We start from the raw sequence: 10548 nt of genomic DNA, 5'->3' as shown, positions 1-10548 counted from the left end.
GCCCAGCTCAAACGCTGTCTCCTCGGTCAGGCCTTCCTCAATTTCTCCTCTATATTCCTGCTGCACTTGATTCTTTTATCATAATTAACCCACTTATACTCACTACATGTTTCTCTTCCTAGATAACTGTAAGTTGCTACTGAACAAAGACTTCTACTCACCTCTGTATCCCCGTGCCCTAACAACAAACCTATAAGGCTCTCGGTATTTACTGAAACAATTTATTTTCTGAGTCTCTACCAATTCTAGGGAGTGCATAGTATAGTCTCCTCCTCATTATCAGTGAGCCTGGCATCTGTGGGAGGGCCTTACAGCAGAGGAAGTCACCAATGGACCATAACTAAGGTCCTGAGACTGCAATGGCAGACAGCATGGTGAAGTTAGCCCACTGCATGCAGAAGACCCACAGAGGAGTCAGCATATGCAATGGACTACACTTGGTATAACATGTGAACAATCAAGGTTTACAAACGTGTTCTCATGCACTTGTAAGGATCTTCTAGCCCACGCGGAACAGACAGAACACACACAAAGGAGCCTGGAGGAAGTGAGTAGGCCGGCAGCTGCGCCCTAACGTCTTAAGAGGTAACATTTCTGTGACTACAGTTTAAACACATCAGATAATTTGCCTCCTTTCTAGACACCCTGGTTATCACAGGACAGGCCAAGCCTCTCAAGTTTTAAAGCTAAAGTACACGGAAGATCTGTGAATAGGGCTGAAGATATTTAAGAGCTAGTACCTGCATTAAGCAACCAGGTTATAGAATGAAAATTTATCTTGAAATTCCAGTCTCTCCCTCTCTCTCTCGCCTCCTATCCCCTATCTTCCCACCTCCATCTCTATTCCCTCTCCCCTACTCCCTGTTTTATGTATATACGTGCATCATTTTATATATACACGGAATATTTACTGTCTGTTAATAAAGTGCACACTCCTCAGGCTAAATTTAGAAAGAGGACAAAATGAACACTTTCACATGGGCGTCAGTGGTGTTCCAAAGACAAAAGATTCCTCAGTCTTAAAACATGGCAAACACCATGTTCCTTCTGATAGTTAGATGCTAGAAAAAGGCAAGTGGATCCTTAAAATTCACACGCTATTAAGACCTACTATCAACAGAGTAGATCTTAAAGCGGAAACAAGAAAACACCAGCCTTTTAAGTTCTTCCTGTCTGAAGATAAGAGTAAGAGGTGGTAGTGTTCTTCCTCACTTGCACCCGAAGGGTAAAAGCAGCAAAAATATCTTAAACACATATATGATGAGGAAGCCACTCTACCTGGTCCACTCCGCTTTGTTTTGCTTCTAGGGATCTGTCTCACTCTGAACCTTTGCTTTTTGTTTTCTCTTTTGTGTACGCTAAGAACCTGAGAGTCTAAACCTTTTCTTCCACCTCTCAACCAATAAACAGGACAAAAGAACATTTTTATGTTTTCATGTATTTTCCATTCAAATTTTTAAAAAAGAGATAAGTAAGCTAGCTCAGTTCATATTTCTCACAAAGATCACTTTCCAAACTAAACTAAATTGTTTGTGACCATAAACAGGAAAAACACCGTACTCTATTAGCACCGTCTGACATTTCCACCTTAATGTTACCAAACACAACTTGACACTAATGTCAGAACTATTAAAAATGTTAAAAATCCCCAACCCCACTCAAAATGCATACCAAAGTTCAGGTAAAGGAAAAACAAAAACAAACACAAAAGCAACTCACCGTTATCTTTATGTTCTTTCAGAAACCCATTAACAGCACACTGGAATTTAAAACTAGTGTCGTCATCTGACACCTGATGCCCAATTGTACACATTTTTAAATAAGGAAGAGTTTCTGGTAAGTCCTACAAGGCAAAACCATGAAAATATGTATTATTTCCTTTGTAGGGAAAGAATAAAAAATTAATTAGAGAAGGCAGAATATAAACCAGGAGAGTACATTAAACTTTGTATGTCAGTCATTCTGATGAGAGCCATTTTTTCCAAAGCTGCTTTAACCAGTAATTATCACTTGATTTTCATTAAAACTGCAGAACGGACAGTTACCAGGCATGCAAAAGGAAAAGCAAATCTATGTGAATGAATGCACGTGTAACTCAAAATGATATAAACAGTTCTACCTACATTTATGTTCTATCTTACATTTCAAGGGCCATAAAGCGGCTGTGATTTAAGGAGAGTAGTAGAATAGAGTCAGAAGAACTTGGATTCGAATTAGGAAACAGAGGCAATTTCAGGCATTGTTGAGAACTGGTATTCTTGAGGTGGGAGAAAGTAGACTATCAATAGAAGACAGAAAAGGATAAGTGAAAATTCTCTAGTTCTGAATTTAAATGGAAAGTAGCAGGAGGAACCTATGACATATTTTAAAAATATTAAAAACAAACGTACATATTTCCTAGCTCTGACCACTGAAAAAGTCTAGAAACAACTGATGTCATGTCAAAAGGACTCAGGAGTCACCGAGAAGCTCCAACTGGCCAAAGATAGGGCCTCAGTTAGAATAATAACTGTAACGGAGTCCACGGTGATAGGAATAAATAAAATTTTACAAAACTGGTCAACACTGGAGGATATTTGTGAATCAACTCATTATTTTGAAAACTGTTAAATAAAAGAAGAGAATCATGCCTCTACAACTGAGCAACCAAACAGCTGATGAGGGGAATCTTCTCCTCGTACAAATATACCCAGCTAATAAGTGAAAAAAGGAACAACAGAATTCACCATTCTTTGAAGCCTCAACTGAATTAATGGATGTAGGCATGAAGCATCAGTGACTGCTAATACCACAGAAAGACACAACTATATACGTCTCCATGGAAGAACACATCATCACCCGTGAAACTGTCTTGCCAAAACAAAACATGCAAGCTTCATTCAGATCAACTACCGATTTACAGGAAATAAAAGGACTGAAGAATATGTTACCAACACATGGAATGTAATCATCGGCATCTAGATGGGACAAATTACCTGGTTTCTTTAAAAACAAAATTCAAGGAGGAAAAAAAAAGTGAGAGAGACATGGAGGGAGAACCTATAGATTAAACAAGACTTCAGAGACCTAACAATCCACGGCAAAGTGTGGACCTTATTTGGATCTAATTCAAAATTCTTATAGACAATTTTTTATGACGTTTAGGAGACAACTGCAAATTTGAGCACTCCCTGGGTATTTAATATTAAAAAATGATATTAAGGAATAAAAGTCCTATATTTTAAATGCACGTACCAAAAACGTACAGGTGTAATTTACATGCTGTCTCGGAGCTGCTTCAAGATAATACGGAATGGGGTGAAACAGGTGGGGGTATAGATAAAACATGACAGCCATCAGTTGGTAAATAAGAAAGCTGGATGAGTTCATGGGTATACAAGGAACACTCACAGTAGTTTTATACTTTTGTATATGCTTAAAATTTGTGATAATTGTTTAAAAACAAGACGACACTGTAGAAAACAGTTTGGCACTTTCTCACAGGTTAAGCGTAGAGCTTAGTATTTGGCAGTAGGCTATGATCCAACAACTCTGCTACTACCTACGCTGCACATCTAACAGAACTGAAAGCAGGGATTTGAACAAATATCTGTACACCAATGATCATAGCAGCATGATTCACAATACCTACAAGGTGGAAAACAACCAAGTGTCAATCAACCGTTGAATAACAAACTATGGTCTATATACACACAATGGGATTTTCTAAGCCAAAAAAGAAATGGCATTTCGTTACGTGCTATAACATGGATGAACCTTGAAAACACGATGTTTAGTGCAATAAGCCAGACACAGAAGGACAAATACTGCAGATTCCACTTACACGAGGTACCTAGAATAGGCCAATTCACAGAGACAGAAAATAGAATAGAGGTTACCAAGGGTTGGTGGGAGGGAAAATGGGGTTGTTACTGTTTGATGGTTACAGAGTTTTTGTTGAGGACGATGAAAAAGTTTTGGTTCTAGACAGCGGTGATGGTTACACAACACTGTGACTGTACTTAATGCCACTGAACTGCATATTTATAAACGGTTAAAAGAAATATGATTTCTCTATATTTTACCACAATAAAAAAAAAAGCAATAACAGAGCTGAAATTTCAATTCTTCCTTTTCCGAGAGTCAGTTTCATCGTCTGGAAAATTAGTAATTGTAGTTGTCTATCCTCTGAGCTTAGTGCAGGGTAAGCACTCAGTAGGAGATATCAGTACTACTTCCACTTCAAGAGCAAAGGATTGCTGTGAAGATTAACTAAGTCAATGGATATGAAAGAACTTTCTAAATGGCAAACTGCTCTACAAATATTAAAAGACATTAGGTGTTACTGTCTCCCAAGGCCATGGAACAGGTCAGAAGGAGGATAATTCTTTTGCACTGGAATGTCCTACATGGGCCAAGAGAATAGATGGGTTTCTGTACTATATCAGAAGGCATCAGGAAAAGGAAGCATAAAACTTAGAGAACAATTGTCTTTTACACTGATGCTTAAACATGCTCAGGCAACTGCTTAACATAAGTGCTAAAGACATAATGGACATACCTTTCTTTCTTTTTAGGATACTACTGTAACTGCTAAAAGTTTACTTCATTTTCAAAATGTAGAACATGGAAGCTTATAGAATTTCTTAAGCATATCTAGAGCCTACTGCCAAATACTATAGTTCAATTCATATCTTTCATCTCATTTTGAAACAGCAATTACAAATGTGTATTTAAGGAAACCACTAGCTTCCCTTTTTGAACCCACGAGAGAAGGCCAGGACTCACCTTAGCATAAGATGATAACTACTGAACTACTATGAATTATTACAGTATCAGAAAGAAGGTCATTTTCAATTACGCCTTCCATTTACCTCTGGCTTGTAAGAGCGGCGAGTATTTGCTAAGTCAATAATCAGCCCAAGTTCTTCATTCTGTCCTTGGATTTTGTTAAGAGATCCAAGGGGGAGAAACGTTCTTCTGGAGCAAGATTCTTTTCAAAACTCTGTCAGAAAGAATAAAATAAGGAAGAACATATGTTTAAAATCCTTTACTATATTATCCATTTATTCAAACCCTGGGATGCTAACATATGAGATTCAAAGTAAAGTTTCCTCCTCTGTAGCTTACAAGCGATATTACAATCCTTTCTTCCAGAGAGATTAGACGGAAGAAAATAAGCTCACTTCTATATAGTTATTTCTATGTTTGTTTATTTCATGTTGGTCTCCTAACCTGACTCGAAACTCCCAGAAGGCAGGGACCACATCAATTTTGCCTACCACTGTATTGCCAGCTCCAAGCGGAGTGCCTGAAAATAGACACAGAAATAAATACTTCTTGAATATCTACATATAGGAAGGATGGCTTTCACTGCTAAATATTCTTTCATGTATTTGGCTTATACATGTACCCTGTTCCACTGATCTCTTTGGTTATTCAAGTGTCAGCAACACACACTTTTTTTCTTAATTAGTAGACTAGTTTTAGAGCAGTTTGAGATTCACAGCAAAACTGAGCAAAATGTACACAGTTCCCACTTATACCCTCTCTCCTTCATCCCACACAGCCTTCCCCATTACCAACATGCCATACCAGTGTGCTTCATTTGTTAGAATTCATGAACCAACACTGACACATCGTTATCAATCAAAGTCCACAGTTTATTGCATTCATGGTACAAGTAACCGACTATTTCTTTATTTCTAGTATAGTCATCCCCAAACATTTACATACTGAGATACATATTACTTTCTTATAAATTACTTTATTCTTTATTTATAGTTAGGGCATTGCATTGTTTTTTTTTTGTTTTTTAATTAAGTACAAAAGTTGGTTGTATTTGTCTATGAATCCCATTTCTGGATAGTAAAAGAGGTATTAAAAAGTATTTGCTATAAAACGGGAAAATGGAGTACGACGGGGTTGAGAGCCAGGGCTCTATATGGTGAATTCAGATTTCTGGAAGAATATGGTATTAACTTTTGCTCACCTTTTTTAAAGGAACTTTGAAAGCAATGAAACGAGTCCCAGGCATCCGCTGTTCAACTGGGAGATAGTCTTTCCACCTGTTAATATATTTTTTGTTAGGCAAATTTTATGTTAGGCTGTCTCCCTGCACAGGATGAATGCGCCTTGAAAATGGAAATCATATCCCTCTACATCGGCTCCCAGGTGGTCCCAGCGTCCCGACCCCGACCCCGGCCGCGCGCGACACACTTTCCACAAACTGACACACACGGAGCCCGCGCGACGGCCGGGTCGCGCGGGCTTCCCCGCCGGGTCGCCTGGAGGCCGGTCCCCCGCAAGCCGAGCGCACGAAAGGGCGCCCCAAAGGCGCCGGCCCAAGGCGCCCGCTGCGCTTTCCCTTTGGAAGGTGGGCTGCGGGGCCCAAGCGTAAACCCTGAGACAAGGAACACGCGCACCACGCCGCCACGGGGGACGACAGGCCGGGCGCCCACCTAGCCGGACACCCTGCATTTCTGGAATCACCGGACGCCTGTGTAAATTTCCGTCTGGCCTGTCATTTTCCAAAGGCCACTCAAGATCAGGGGACAGAACGCCTCCTCTCCAAGTGTCCTGCCAGCCCACCCACTCAAGATCAGAGGGACAAAATGCCTGACTAAAACAAAACAAAACAGAAACACAAAAAAACTGGAGAGAGGGAGGAAAGGGTGCCCTGAAAAATAAAAAAAAATTAAAAACACTAAGCACGTTGACAGCGCTAAGAATAAACTACCAGGAAAAAGAAACCCTACATGTCAGATCCTAAAGTACAGAAGGGCAAGCCCGCCGACATTCCAGGCCCGGGGGGACCGGGGGGACCGGGGTCCCCAGCCCTGCAGAGCCAACCGCAGACCGGCTCGGGCGCCCCTCGGAAGCGCGGGGTCCCCGCGGCCGAGTCTGTGCCCCCCGGCCGGCGCCGGCTCCCCTCTGCCCACCCTGCGCGCGGGGGCTGGAAACTGCCGCGGAGAACCACGGCGGGGCGGGAAGGGGGGCTCCAAAGAGGGTCTGGCGACTCGAGTCGCTCCGTTTCCCGGTGGGCTCAGCGCGCGCCGTGGGGGAACAGGAGCGGGGGTCCGGGAGGAGGGGACGGGCGGCACTTACGTAGACCGGCAGCGGCCACGGGGAGACGGCGGGCTCGGTCCCCAAGAGCGACTCCAGCCTCAGCTCCAGCTTCTCCCCCATGTCTTCGCGCGCGGGCCCCGCACCGCGCTAGTCTGGCGGTTGGGGGAGGGGCGCGGCGCCGCCGGCGGGGGCGGGGCAGACGGGCAGGCGGGAGGCTGAGGGGGGCCTGGTCTGGGCCTCAGCTGCCGCCGCAGCGCTCCCGTCCGACCCCCGGCTCCCTCTTTGTGGTCACAGGCCCGGGGCCTCCACCGCTGCTGCGAACTCGGGCCGGCGTGAGGCGACCACAATGAGCCGGGGGCCGGGCTGAAACACTCCCGGCACGCGCGATCCGCCCCGTGGACTCGCAGGCTCGCACGCACGCACGCACGCACGCACGTACGCACGTCTTCGGCTGCCCCTGGCCACCCCCACCGGCCTGAAGTGAGGACCCGGGAAAACCCCTCATGGACAGTCGTGGCGGGTTTGACTCCCGACCTTGACGTAGCGTGACACACCCCCTCCCCCCCCAATAAAAGAAAAGGAGCATAGGAGGCAATCTCATACATTATTGATAAACACATACAAAGACACTATTGGTACAAAACTATTTCTCCATATAGCAACTTTGAATTTTAATAATAAATACATATATGTATCAAACATTAATAAAAGAATAAAATTATCCAATATGAGTACATTTGCTCTTGTTTTGCAATTAGTTCCAGGATTCTATTTTAGATTACTACTTCATATCTGAGAGAGTTGGGTGTGTGTTTGGTTTTGTGGAAGCTGCATTGTGCTAAATTTTACCTTTCTTTCTTGAATTAAATGGCTTTTGTTATCCCTTGGGAATACTGAAGACAGCAACAGCAGATTACTACCTACCAGTGGAAAAGTATAAATAGCAATTTTAGCCACTAGTGATTCTGAAATTGCCCTGAACTTTGTCCTTATAAAAATGCTCCAAGAATTACGTTTTGCAAATCCACAGATTTACTATCCATATTCAAGTCATTTATGTAGACAAAGAATGTAGCCAGCCTTATCAGTAACACAGGATGTTATAGCCATCAAGCCATCAGCCACTGAAGCCACACCCAAAGCCGCACCCTGAGGGGATTCAGGATGGAGAAAACAGGATACTGGCCCTAGATAATTAAAGTGCAAATCAAGGGAATGATTTCCAGGAGACCAGATTCTTGCATCTCACCATATATAGAAAAGTGCTACATTTATTAACTTAAGATGTCTACTTTCTTTAATTAACAGTAATCTTTTGATGTTCCAACTACTGTCTTTTTTTTTTTTTTTTGCAAGAACCTCTAAATACCCTGTGCCCTCCCTTAGCTCTTCAGAACAGTCCCTCAGAGCTATCTGAGAGGCTGTCTCCTGATTTCAGTCCTCAGTATGTCTTCCACATAAAACATAATTCTCAACTTCTAGGTTGTGCATTGTTTTTCAGTCAACATTTAATTGTATGGCTCATGTAGGTACTATGCCTAAATGTAATGGGATGAGCTGTAAATTATTAAAACTAGATAAATCCTGTCAGCTCTACCACTAGCTGAGATCCAGGCTTTCACCTCTGGATACCTCTGGCAGATATGGGGTCTGCGTTGGTCTTAAAATTATTCTTAGAATAGTGGGGACTCATTCATTCTTTCAACACATTTTATTGCTTATATTCTATGTGTCAGTTACAGTGATGGGTCTTGAAATACAGAAGTCAACACACGAAAATACGAGGATAAAACACATTTTCTACCATATTAACTTTTTTCATTCATCAATTCATCCCTAAGTCATTCAACACGCATCTTCTTATTGAATACTGATGAGGGGTCAAATGCTATGCTAAACACTCAGTATATAACTGCAAACGAGATGGATAGGCCCTGATTTTGATGTCACTACTATCTTTTGTCCTGCCATATAATGGGACAGCTTCATTATTCCCTTTACCCTAAGTTTTTATCACAAATTGCTAATGAAAATAAAGCTGTTAGTGGAGTTTCAACATGCATAGGTAAATGAGAACACAGAACTCCCCTTTCTCATGTCCCGTTCTCCTCCTTCTAACTCCCTATGTGAACTCACTTTGTGCCAAGGCCAAGAAGCTGTGCCCCAATAAGAACCAAGCTGATTTCCTCACACTGACTGGGGCTATTGCACACTTAGAAGACTTGATGCTTCATTTTGATAAGCAACTAGAAGGCCATGGAGGCAACCTATAAAAATGATTTGTCTTGGGAGAAAATACTAAAGAGGGTTAATGTGCTGTTCCACATGTCTAACCCCCTGGATTAAACCACAGGCACCAAGGTCACCAAGTGTACTTGGCAACAAAGAGCTAATAATAAAAAAAAAGCATCATACTGTTATTGTATTCATTTTCCCCCAAGGCACTCTCTGATAAACACCACAACCTCTAAGAGAATTGAGAACAGCTTCCTTGTGGGGTAGGTCATATAATATATATGCATCTTTTTCCAAGCAGTTAAATCATATCCAGCTATCAGCACACCTTACTTAAGGCGATCGTAATGTATGAGATTAAATGTTCCTACCTGATCGGAAAACTTCTTGTCCTCAATTCATTGGCTGTACTGGATTTTTTTTTCTTGGGTCAGACTTTCAGACTTCTACCAGAAATCGTTCCTTTGGGGAAACCAGGCCTTCCCAGAAACTCAGGAAACTGAAATGGAGACAGCAAAAGAGAAGGAAATTATTTGGACACATAGACCTCAATTGTTTGGTTTTAAGTAAACATCCAAGCAAACATCTTCTAAATGGTATAATAACTTTAGGGAAATTCACGGTTTATAAGTTTGGGTACTCATAAACTGAACATATTATGATAAGAGTACAGGTTGCATTTTGTGTCTTCAACTCAAGCAAAGGCTTCAAAAAAGGCCCAGTTATCCTTTGTTCATTAAGACACAAAGAGAGGGTGAAAAGGGCAAGTTTCGAAGTCGTTTTCTTTACAATTTACTTCCTTTCTTCAGTCTTCAACAAGATCTTCAGGAAATTAACTTTACTAAAGTTAATTATTCATAAAATAAACATAGGAACCTGCAGAAGACTATTTCACAGAGACCTGTAATGTACAATATCCATTGCATACATGCACCTTGAGCTTGTCTTTTCTAGCACTGGCATACACAAAACTCTGTGTGTGTGTGTGTGTGCGCGCGTGTGTGTGTGTGTGTGCACGTGTGTGTCTTTTTCTGTGATGGAGCCATAGGGAGAAAATAAATCTATTGGCTGCAATTCAGTGATGTACGAAGATTTAAAGGTAAAGGAGAAGGTTAAATCAAGTGAAACTATAAAGTCATGAGGTTGTGGTTCCATAATAATAACAATAGCAGTCTTCTGTAACCAAGGGAGCAGGCTCCTCAAATTATAGTCACACCTGTTAGACCATCTGCCCATACATTTCACACTATCATTAATGGAAAACAA

The 10548-nt window shown here is 41.8% G+C and overlaps 1 long non-coding RNA gene across 1 annotated transcript; it reads right to left on the bottom strand.

Moving 5' to 3' along the window:
• Positions 1 to 242: 242 nt before the first annotated feature.
• On the bottom strand, positions 243 to 9800 carry LOC114899605. Its single transcript, XR_003794627.1, has 4 exons — positions 9654 to 9800; positions 5972 to 6047; positions 4854 to 4984; positions 243 to 1843 (listed from the first exon to the last, which is right to left on the bottom strand). It is a non-coding gene; the product is annotated as an uncharacterized LOC114899605 (long non-coding RNA).
• Positions 9801 to 10548: the final 748 nt, after the last annotated feature.

This window comes from Monodon monoceros, unplaced genomic scaffold (assembly GCF_005190385.1).
Source record: "Monodon monoceros isolate NGI ecotype Baffin Bay Population unplaced genomic scaffold, NGI_Narwhal_1 Contig2934_ctg1, whole genome shotgun sequence".
In the NCBI taxonomy this organism is placed as follows: domain Eukaryota; kingdom Metazoa; phylum Chordata; class Mammalia; order Artiodactyla; family Monodontidae; genus Monodon; species Monodon monoceros.
This window is presented reverse-complemented; position numbering and strand designations above follow the sequence as displayed.